Here is a 12,551-nt window from a genome sequence, read left to right on the forward strand (position 1 = left end):
TGACGTGTTATAGACCACTGGTTTGCCTTCCCATTGAGAAAAGTCATTCTGTCACAGAGTGAAACTGAAATGCCTGAAACTTCACATTTTCCTTATTTTAAAATTTATTTTTTAGCTTGTTCATATATATATACATTGTAGATTGCCTACATATCTATGCTACACTGATATTCTAGTTTCTGAAATAATTTCATATTTGCCAATACAACAGGAACATTAGAGACATATATATACCTTAAAAAGGTCTTAAACAAGGTCACCCTTAAAAATCCCTTTAGAACTACAAATCCTAATATATGTCAGGATTCTGTCATATGATAGAATTCCTCCTCTTTTTGCACTCCCTCATTGTAATGAGTATTGATTTTTCCTGGATTTTCACTATTCCTCCTGTTTAAACACTATTTACTGCAAAAATGGTCCATCTCACAGGGAAGAGAGTCTTTCCCTCTATTTCTTTGAAGAGTAGCGTTTTATTGCCAATAATCTAGCACACTTTACCAGTACATTACCTTACCTTGAGTATGTGCAGGATGCTGGCAAAGGAGCAGGATCAATGACGGGGGCTTCTCAAAGATCATCCATCATGAAGGAACTGGGCCATTCTCTCAGTCAGGGAACACATCAAAACAAAGTGACCTTGGATGAGTGAAGATACATCTGCCATAACATCCCCGCAGTAAAACTGATAAACTAAGGACTAACTAAGATGTGAGTGACATGGATCGAAACCTGGCTGAATTGCCAGGCTCAAAGGGTTGTGATCAGTAGCACAAAGTCCATCTGGAGGCCAATCACTAGCAGTGTACCCCAAGGGTCAATACTGGGGCCAATATCATTTAACATCTTCATTAATTGATTAAAAGAGTGCACCCTCAACAAGTCTGCAGGTGATACAAGGCTGGGAGGAGTGGCTGACAGACCAGCTGGTTGTGCTACCATGCAGAGGAACCTTGACAGTTGGAGAAATGAGCCAACAGGAAAGTAATGAAGTTCAACAGAGGGCAAAGCAATGTCCTGCACCTGGGGAGGCACCAGTGAATGCTGGGGTTCAAGTAAATGGAAATGAGTAAATGCTAGAAATGAGCTGGGGGGTCCTGCTGGACAAGAAGTTGGACATGGGCAACAATATGCCCTTGTAGGAAGGGCAACCGACAGCATCCTGTGCTGCGTTAGGCAGAGCATTGCCAGAAGGTCATGGGAGGTGAGGCCACATCTGGTGTTCTGCAGTGCTCCCCACTACAGGAGAGATATGGGCATAACGGATCAAGTCAAGAAAATGGCCTTAAAGGTGGTAAAGGGATGGGGCATCTGTCATTTGAGAAAAGGCTGAGAGAGCTGGGATTGTTCAACCTGGAGAAGAGAAGGCTCAGGGGTCTCTTGTCAGTGTATATAAATACATGAGGGGGGAAGTAAAGAAGACAGACACGGAACCTGCTCAGTGACATGAAGTGACAGAATGAGAGGAAATGGGACAAAACTGAAATTCAGGAACTTTCATGCAAATGTAAGAGTGCTTTTTTTTTTAAAAAAAAAAAAACTGTGAGAATTATTTGGTACTAGAAAAAATATTGCTGTATTATCTGTAGCAGAATAGCTAGCTGTCTAATTAAGCTAATTAGAATAACTTAAGGGTACGTGTTCTTAAAGTCTTGTTTAAACGTTATGGCCTGGAAACGGTAAGCACCCTCCCTCAGGCGGTAACGCTAAATAAGCACTATCAGTCATGGGGAGCTGATAGGAGAATGGGTGTTCCCACTCTCCTGCTGGCCCCATTCCAGCTGGTATCATGAAGCTCTATCTCTGCATTCAAATGCAGTGAAATACTCACATGCTGTTCCTCTAAAACTGCATTTTTGTTGTAGCTTGCATAAACAACACTATCCTGAATCTTAGCTTGCCATGGTCAAACAGCTGAAAGATGTTTCAGTTTTGCTTAGCCTAGATATTCAGAAAGTGGGGAGAGCAGCCAAGTCTCATTTCTCCTCCCTCCCCATGAGGTCATTCTGGCAGCTGAGAATGGCTGAAATAGAAGCGAGCTTAGACGATGTGGTCTCCTTCCAGCCAGCCATTCCGTGTATCCAGCTGTACCACTGGGAGGTTCCGTAAGACATCGGGAATTCCTGCATGGTCAAGTCACAGGTGCCCTGACCGCCAATAAAGTTGGGTGGGAAAGATGGAGGCGGGAGAGTGATCTGAAAGCAGAGCATGTAAAGCCTTAAGAAGAGTAACGTGTATGTAAAATTGCATGGACTAGAGATGCTATGTCAGTGGTCTGTTAGGAGCCACTTGTGCTTTTAACCTGTCTGAAAGGAAAATACGAAATAGAGTGCTTCTCTCTCTCTCTCTCTCTCTCTCTCTCCTGTTGAAAAACACAAAGCTGTCAAACTTGGATTAGTTAAGTTTTCAGAGTCAAATGCAAGGCATTTATGGACTCCAGCAGGCCGGAGATTCAGTTCCTGTACTGCTGCAGCACACCGTGCAGCTGCTGGCGCTGCAGAGCAAACATGCGCCTGGAGCAGGGCCGGCTGGCACCAGCAGCCCACCGCGCTCCGCAGGTGTCACCAGGCGGAAACGACGCGGGGATAACTGGTAGCACCCGCCTGCTTGCTGGCATGGGTGGGGGGAGGTAAACCAGCAGCACTGTAGGAATGTATGTGTCTCTGTATGCCTGGCCTTTGCTTGGTGTGAAGCCCTGCTGTTGCAGTGTCTGCTGCTTGGGTGGGTTGGTTAACAGTTCTGAGATCCAAGTTATTAATTCAATCCAGAGTGCTGCTCCCTCCAATTCCTGTCAGTTTTAAATATCAAATATTTTACTAAAAGCATAAAAAACAAACAAAATGAAAGCAGTGAATATCTGACTCAGGTAAATTATGCCAATTTCCTGGAGAGTAGCAAATTGTCTAAGGCTATGTTCTTCAGTAATGCGCAATGATGTGGGTACAGTGTGCTTCTGCTGACAGACCACAGGGATTGGAGCCTGTAATGGGCTTTTCTTGTTTCCTCTCATCCTGATGGAGTGTCTGTGTGCATCAGTTCTCTCATCTGTAATCCAAAAATGATGATCATTAATGTTATTTTCATTATAAGTGTATATGACGGAGGTAACTTTCACCTTTCTCGTGTGATGATTAAAATAACCTGCAAATAGTTGGTATGCTCTACCATCTGTTCTAGCTACCTATACTTTCTATTTTAAATTCCAGAAAGAAAGGCCCAGGGAAGTCATCCAAAAGACCCAGATAACTTGCAGCTTTAGATGAGATTGATGTGGACACGAGTGTTGCAATGTTGTGCCTGTGTACATGAGAAGCTGTGCCCTATTTTTAGGAGTTGTGACCTCCAGCATGGTCTCCTGTAAAATATTTCTCTTCTCTCCTATCACAGAAGAAAATTACAGTCTATTAGACTGAGTGTCCAACTAATGTCTCCACTGTTGTTTTATTAAAGCTGTACATTATACACGGGTTTCTTCTTAATATTGACCAATAAGATTGTAGCACCTGTATTTCCTTGCACACTTCCTGGTTGATGTGTGCAATGTATCAGTGATGTGTGCAGGAGCAGTCCCACTTTCCACTCTTGCTGTTGTTGCTGAGTCCCCCAAATAAATAAATAATGTTCTTGTAAATAAATGATTAACCAAAGTAGAGTTGTCTGAAGAGCCTAAGAATTGATGTGAGCAGCAGCAAGCTGCTGCTTGAACTAGGAGACCATCCTTCTGGCTATTGACACTGCTCGGCCTGTGAAACTTAAGCCTGAATGCACTGCAATAATAGGAATTTTCCAACAGTCTCTGCAAGGCAATCAGATTGGTTTTGAAATAAAACCAGCCCATTTCTTCTGTTAAATACAGGAAACGGGAACGTAAATCTCCTAATGCCAGTAGCTATCACTTTTTAACTATTTCATTGCAGGCTGTAAGATTTTCTGGGAGTCTATGTGTATGTGCTTGGACTATTAGAGCCTGTGCTGTTGAAATGTGTTGTACTAAGTGCACTCTGAGGTTCACAGAAAAGGCAGTGGGACCGCTTGCCACATGTGCATGTGGTTAGCAGAGCTAGGACCTAGATACTCACAGACTTTCTAGTTTCTTCTGATTCTGGAAATGAGAAAAAATGATTTAATTTAACAAATCTTTTCCAGATATCTGACATGTGCCTTGGAAGACTAAAGATATTTAAAGATGTCCAGGTTAAAGGTTGAAAGATGTTCATTAAATTGAAGAAGTGTTAAATTCACTAAAGTGCGGGAAAATGAAACTGTTGCTCAGTGTTCACAGGTAATTTAAATTGAAAGAAGAAATATTCCAGAGGCACCATTTTACTGCATGATCATAAAGATTTCTTTCTGTTACTAATGTTGGAATGTCATTTTTACTAATGTAAAAAAACAGGGAGATGCAAGCTTCCATCTTCTCTGTGCAACTCTCTTCAATCTATCTTAATGTAATTTCTAGAAAACATTAGGTTAAAACAAAGTTTTGTTCTTGACTGCATGTAAATTCCTTTTTATAAAGGAAGCTTACACCTTGATGGTCTGTTTCAAGACTCTGAGTATAAAAAATGTCTCAATTTTTAAAGGTCAGCCCTTGTCAAGCCAATCTCAAACTGAACACCTCTTGCTTTTCTTGAGTGTATCAGCTGGTTTAATAGAATAATTCACCTTTCCTTAGAAACTGGTTTATATAGAAATTTTGCTTGATAAAATGTTTTAAAATGGAAGATATATCATGTCAGGAGCTGAATTCTGAAAAACCACCTACTCAGGTGTGTGAATATGTTGCACTGATTTTCTGTTTCATTGAATTCTGCCTGGGGAGTCTCACCCAGGACAACCTGCAGAGCTGGCGAGCAGGAATCTGGAATAGCAGCAGCAGCCCTGGGTGTTGGCTCTCTGCTCTGTGGCACCATAGCAATTTGGGAGTGGCTTTGTTTAATTAATAATCAAAATACACCACTTGCTGCCTTTAGTTTTATTAGGGAAGAGGACAGAGAGCAGCTGTGGCTGGTCACAGTAATGAGATTTAAGTGTTACAGGAGATGAGAGAGACCCTTTTCTATTCATGAAAGATAATATTGTCTTCCTTTCTCTTTATGTATTTTATGAAGGATGGTATTTTGTTCTGAACATAGTGGACAGGGCATCCTAACGCAGCTCTCAGTTAGCAGATACGAGACATCTAAAAGTTAATGCTGAATTTATTGTGCTGGTTAAACAATAGCTTGCAGCTAAGTTATCCAGAGAATATGACTGCAGTTTTTGCTAACAGGAATTGAATCAGATATAACAGTAAATGCAAATAAAAGCTCCACCCTGGATTTTTTTTTTTTTAAAAGTTTTGTTATATCTTTCTCCATTTTTAAGATTGCATTATTCTCCAGTTCATGCTATATCAGTGTTAAAGATTTTCATGACAGACCCAGAAGCATTTCTTTCCTCATTAGCTGCATGTGCCAATGTTGATATTTTGAAAAATAAATGCATATTTGGGAGCTGTAATAATAGCACTAGTTCTTTGTTTTAGTGAGGATGCTCCCCTCCCTACCAATGACTTGTTCATAGCATTTTCCTTCATTCATTCATCTTTCATTTCATTCAGCCTTTTGCTGAGGGACCAACTATGACTAAGGCAACCTTTTTGAATGGACTGACTGGAGATCCGGAGAGTTATTTGCTGTAAATAAATACTTTACAACTACCAGTAAAAAAAATCGTAACAAATTTTCCCACAAATACCAAATTTTCCTTACGTTACAGTGCAGAGCTAGCTTGAAGCAGAACAGCTTTACCATGGTATCAGTAAGTGTTTTGGAAAATGTTAATATTTTTATGTCTATTATTTCAATTCTTGATCAAAGTATAGGATTTTTTGCTGTTTCAGACTGTCATTTTGAAAAAAATAATCCACTTGGGAATGAAAAGTAAGACTTTTTCAAAATTTCTCATGCAAAAGAAATGAAAATTGTTTAGAAAATGTTATTATTTTGGCTTCCCTTCCCACAATGAAATTGTGTTCCAGAGCATGGCCTCTAACTTGTGGATATCTGGTAAGATCTGTAAGTGTGAAGAATGCTTTAAATGAAGGCACGAATCAGTCACAAAGTCAGTGCTTTACAAAGAAATTAACTAGGTAGGCAGTTTGATGGGAGATTATTTGGATGAAATTGATTAAGTCATAAAATGACAGCACAAAATGTGGCACAACAGATGGAATGGTGTAAGTAGTGCTTCACAGAAGCACTTCTTCCACTCCTGGTAGAAAAGAGGATAGCGGAATTTTGCCTGGAGTAAAACAGTGAGTTTAAGAGCTTCTTCAAGTGCAGTGAGGCTTTTGAAAACATGAGAGCAAAATTTTCAAATTTTGAAGTGGTTATTTATTTGAACTGTAACTCCAGAATGAAACTTCATGGATATTTGAGAAATTTTGGACATAGGTCCACAGCCCAGTTTTGCACCTGAGTCTTACAGTTGCTGAAGGTACCTAGGATTGTGTCACCTGTGCCAGGGCTGCCAGAGCAGAGCGATGTACATGCACGCAGCGGTGAAGGAATCAGTAGGTCACAACACAGCGACATGAATGCTTGAAAAAGCTCAGTCTTTGGAGTGGAAAATCTTAGCTTACATGATATGATACACTGAGATATTTTAATCCCCGAAGGAACAAAATCAGCCTACTCAGCACTGAGGTTATGTTGGGAGATAGCAGAGAGGATAGTACTGTCATTTTGATAGTTTATAATTACGGATGATCCATTAAGTGCATAGCCAGGTGCCTCCATCCTATACTGTCCCTTCCTCTCAGTCACAGAAAAACTTATCACTTCATCTTGTGCAAGCTTTGCTATATTTCTGGACACCCCTTCAGGGTATGAGAAGAGTTTCACTTCTTCCAGACATGGTATTAAAGTTAAACTAGCTGAGGTATGCCTGTGGGTCATGTGTAAGTGCTCAGCCTTGTCCTGGTTCCTGGCCAGTTTCTGGGAACTGGCTTTGAGCTGAGGCACCAGCATAGAGTGCGCGTCCCACACCCCAAATGACGTGGGTGCATGATGATGCATGCATGTGTGATTACAGTTCTTGGTTTTAAGATAATGTGGCAAGGCAAGTTTTTTGTTACCTGCCTTAAATTTTTTTAATTCACTCCCTCATTTTTCATTTTTTCATGGTTATAGAGATGTCAAGATTTAATAACCTTTGAAACACATAATGTGGACATCTAAGTCACGCACACGATGGAGCATGTATGTGTTCAGGCATCCTGATACCGGACGTGCTGGCAGAAATGTCCTGGAACCACCTTCCTCATAATTCCTGCTTTTAGCTCACTTGCAAAGCTAATTGGATAGAGTTTCTCAGTGTAAGCTGTAGCTTGGCTTGTGTTTCAGCTTGGTTTAATGACTAATCTCCTTCCAGTCTATATATGTTTAATCAGGAGGTGACCTAGGTCAGATAATATGTCTGCTGCAAATGTTGTTCTACTTGCAGCATGTTTCATTAAACGATAGCAAATCTGTTCAGAATTCCTGCTATGCAGATCCCTTTCAAATCACTTTTACTGAAGGAGAGAATACGTGTTAGACTGTGAATGGCTGCCTCCCTATTTCTTATTTCCTTCCTGTTTTAAAGAGCAGTTTCAGGGCTACAGTATACCCATGCTATATATATCTGTGAAGGTTTCCGTTTCTCAAGCTGATGCTAATTTAAGTTTCAAAGAACTTCCTTCTCTATTAAGCAATTATTTATAGAATGCTTAGACTTAAATAATTTGTTCTAAATCTCATGCCTGTCCTAAATCTTGTTCACTTTCATCACTGTTATCTTTCTGGTCTCTAATCAATGTCAATCTCTATGTATCATTAAAATCTGCTTTACGAATTTCAAATTTCTGTGTCTGTCTATCAAATCTACATTTTTTTATCATCTATCGGTGTATGACTATACATATAAAAACTGCAGAAATGCAAGGGGTCTTACTGAAGCGGTGACACAGTAGGCCTCTTTTGGTTAATATTCAGAAATGGGAAACAAGCTTTCTTCATGGCCATTTCAAGCATTTGATATCCATTAAGATCATTTCTTGCTTTTGCAAAATTGAGAAGTCTCATGGACTTCTCTGCTTGTTTTGTGCAGAGTGATGTCAACGCTACCCATCTGAGGTTCTTTTCATCATGGTCAGCAACCAACATACAGCACTAACAACAAGCAGCGACACCAGTAATCCTACCCTGGGAAAACAAACAAACAGACAAACAACAAACCACACGTGAATACCTGCTCTCCTAGGGGTGAATCTACTCCAAACCAACAAGCCATGCCTGGGGAGGGGGACTGTCAAATTGGAGGAATCTGCCCATTGACATGTCATGTGCTGTCTCCAGTGGGTGTCAGGCCTCCCGCGGCAGCACCTGGTGGAAGGTCCATGGCACGGCTCGGGGTGCAAGGAGATGGCTGCCTCTCCAGGGGCTTGGGGCTGAGCAGTGCCTCCTGCTGCTAAAGGGCCCCAGATATGAGAGAGTATACTCTGCTAAACTGCTGCTCTGAGGGAAATCTAAGGAGGTTTTTCAAACAATAGCCTGCTCAACAAAGACCTTAAACATACCCATGTAGGGAAAAGCTGTCATTCTGACCCTGGCTATTTTTTCTTTACTTTCTGCTTATTGCAAATGAATGTGATGCCTTCCCCCCCCCCCCCCCCCCAATATTATGGGCTTGAAGGGAGCATAAGAAACAGAATATCCTGTCAAATAAAATGGCAGGGAACGGTTGCTGAATGCTTGATCGCTCTTATCATATTGTTTACAGGCTCCTTTTGCATTGTAAAGACTCAGGAAGACCTTTGGTCCCTAAGCTGGTCATGTTAAGTTCATTGCTGAGGGTGAGGCCCTGCTGCGCGCTCAGTGAAGTTATTGTGTGTGGAAGAGAATTAAGGGGCAGCCGCTCTTACACAGGCTGCTTTGTGTAAACTGGGCTGGGAGGAGAGATGTGTCCTGGAAATTAAACCCCTTCCTCTCTGCTTGAGCTGTGCTTCTGCAGAGGGAGTGGCATCACTGCAGGCTCACTGCTGCAGCTGGCTGCAGAGCTTTTCTTGCTGTGTTTGCCTAGCTGGGTGGACTCTCTGAGACAAGGGAAGGTGAACAGGAGCTCTGACTGATATACCTGTTTTGCATAAGATCCTTGAAAAAGGTGTGACAGCCAGTGACAACCCTTTCTGTTTCTTTCCTCACTGGTTGCAGCTCTGTGCTGGGGGAGGAAACAGAGTCAGGATGGTGATCCACATGCTTATGGTGTGAACTTCTATGAAGGAGTGACTGCATCAGCTACCTGGACTCCTGTAAGGATTTTGACATGGTCCTACAAGACATCCTGATCTCTAAATTGGAGAGAGATGGATTTGATAGGTGGACCATTCAGTGGATAAGGAATTGGTTTGAAAGTTGCACCCAGAGACTGGTGGTCAATGGCTCTATGTCCAGGTGGAGGTCGGTGACAAGTGATGTCTCTCAGGGGTCTGTCCTGGGACCAGTACTGTTTAATATCAATGACATAGTGGGATAGAGTGCACCCTCAGCGAGTTTGCAGATAACACCAAAGTGAGTGGTGTCAGTCAATGTAACAGAAAGAAGAGATGCCATCCTAAGGGATCTGGGCAGGCTGGAAAAGTGGGCCCATGTGAACCTAATGAGGTTCAACAAGTCCACGTGCCAGGTGCTGCACCTGTGTCAGGGCAATCCCAGACAGGAGTACAGACTGGGTGAAGAACTTATTGGGAGCAGCTCTAAAGAGAAGGACTTGGGGGTTCTGGTGGACAAAAACTTTGACATGATCTGGCAGTGCGTGCTTGCAGCCCAGAAGGCCAGCTGCATCCTGGATTGCATCAACAGAGGAGTGGGCAGCAGGGAGAGGGAGGGGATTGTCCCCCTCTGCTCTGCCCTTGTGAGGCCTCACTTGGAGTGCTGCATCCAGATGTCCCCAGCACAAAGAAGGGTGTGGAGCTGTTAGAGCAGGTCCAGAGGAGGACCACAAAGACGATCAAGGGGCTGGAGCACCTCTACTATGAAGAAAGGCTGAGAGAGCTGGGGATGTTCAGTCTGGAGAAGAGAAGGCTCCAGGGTGACCTTACTGCAGCTTTTCAATACTTAAGGAGGGCTTATAAAAAGATGGAAAGCAACTTTATGCTCAGTCAATAATGACAGGACAAGGGGGATTGGTTTTAAAGTAAAAGAGGGGAGATTAATATTAGAGGTTATGAGGAAATTCTTCGCTCAGAGGGTGGTGAGGCACAGGAAGAGTTTGCCCAGAGAAGCTGTGGTTGCCCCATCCCTGAAGGTGTTCAAGGCCAGGTTGGATGAGGCCCTGAGCAACCTGGTCCAGCAGGCAGCATCCCTGCCTAGAGCAATGGGATTGGAACTAGATGATCTTCAAGGTCCCTTCCAACCCAAGCCGTTCTATGATTCATTCTATGATTCTATGATTTCTGCAGCATAGGAAAGGATGCTCTTATCTACTGCAAGCCTTGTAGGAACAATTACAACCACTCTTGACATGAATAACCTTGAGCAAGTGCTTAGCACAGTCTGCAGTGAATAGCTGCATTGTGAAGGGTTTTGGCTTGCTTGTGTTCCCACTGGTGTTTCAGAAAAAAGGCTCTCAAGGTAAACGAAGATAAATAGAATCAGTAATATAATAAACCAGAGAATGACAAAGAAATGTTGAGCAACAATCAAAACTTTGTAAAGGGACGAAAAGTTTACCCTCAATGATACATGCCCACTTCAGGCACAAATACAGGCTGGGCAGAGAATAGATTGAAAGCACCCCCAAGCAGAAGGACCTGGGGGTGTTGGTTGATGAGAAGCTTGGCATGAGCCAGCAACACTTACTTGCAGCCCAGAAGGTCAACCCTATCCTGGGCTGCATCAAAAGCAGCATGGCCAGCAGGGCAAGGGAGGGGATTCTACCCTTCTGCCCTGCTCTTGTGAGACCCCACCTGGAGCACTGTGTTCAGCTCTGGGGCCCCCAGCACAAGAAGGATGTGGAAGTATTAGAACAAATCCAGAAGAGAGCTATAAAGATGATCAGAGGGCTGGAGCACCTCTCCTATGAAAACAGGCTGAGGGAGTTTGGGTTGTTCAGTCTGGAGAAGAGAAGGCCCCAGGGAGACCTTATAGCGGCCTTCCAGTACCTAAAGGGGGCTACAGAAAAGCTGGGGAGGGACTCTTTGTCAGGGAGTATAGGGATAGCACAAGGGGTAATGGCTTTAAACTAAGAGAGGGTAGGTTTAGATTAGATGTTAGGAGGAAATTCTTCACTCAGAGGGTGTGAAACACTGGCATCAGTTGCCCAGAGAAGCTGTGGCTGCCCCATGCCTGGAGTTGTGCAAGGCCAGGCTGGATGGGGCTTTGGGCAACCTGGTCTGGTGGGAGGTGTCCCTGCCCATGGCAGGGGGTTGGAATTAGGTGGTCTTTAAGATCCCTTCCAACCCAAACCATTCTGTGATTCTGTGATTTCTGGGTTATTTCATTTGTGCTACTAACTCTTTTATACAGATAAGATAAAGTGATCTATTAGTGAGAAAAAACTTCTATCTTACCAAGAATCTTACCTAAAAATTAATGGTTTCTTTTTATGGCTTTTTTTTTTTTTTTATGATTGTGAAAATTCCTTTGGTTTATTAATAATAATAATTATCTGTCAGGGTGACAAAATGATACTGGAGTAACTTTTGAAAAAAAATCATCTAGAGATGTATTTCATTATTTGCACACAAATAGAGATAGAAACTGTCAGTCTTATTTTCTTTTGATTGATTCACTATCCAAATGGCCTTTCTTTGGCCATGCCCCTAGTTCCTTTTTGTCTTGGTCCTGGAAGGTCAGGCATAGCCTGCATACATGAGGAAGCTGCATGCTAGTTATATGGGAGGGAGAAACGTGTGATCGCTGTTAATGGAGAGGACAAATCAAATCTGTATTGTAGCTTCTCCTTTGTTCCTCTACTGCCTTCCGGAATCAATCTTGCCTTTGACATTGCTTTCTTTCTTTTTTTTCCTCTTAAATCAAGGAAGGATGCAAAGTTTATATAGTCAGGTCAGGTAACAGTGAGCAGGAGAACTGAGAGGTAGTGTTTTTTATGAAAACAAATGAAGAAATATACCACTCTTATGTTTGTTAATATCCAATATTTTGCATTATATTAACTAAACTAGTGGTTTAGTGACATGGGTTGCTAACAAATTTATCATGCTCATCTGTAGTCTCTCGCTTTCTTATCCAAAGAATGAGCTGAATTATAAAGGTGAATTTTAGGTCCATGTGGCAGATGTGGTTTTGTCAAAATGAAAAAGGAAAAAAAAACAGCTGCAGAAAGAAAGAACTTTTTTTTTCTTCTTCTTCTTTTTTTTTTCTTTTCTTTTTTCTTTTTCCAAATTTAGCTAATCTGTAGTGTGGTTAATCCTTTTGATTCTACATAGTGCTGTAATTTGTGTTCCAGACCAATGTAGTAGTGTGAAGTACCTTAGGAGTTCACATGGCTCCCCGAATCTCCCTGTG

The sequence above is a fragment of the Anser cygnoides genome, chromosome 2, assembly GCF_040182565.1.
Source record: "Anser cygnoides isolate HZ-2024a breed goose chromosome 2, Taihu_goose_T2T_genome, whole genome shotgun sequence".
Taxonomy (NCBI): Eukaryota; Metazoa; Chordata; class Aves; order Anseriformes; family Anatidae; genus Anser; species Anser cygnoides.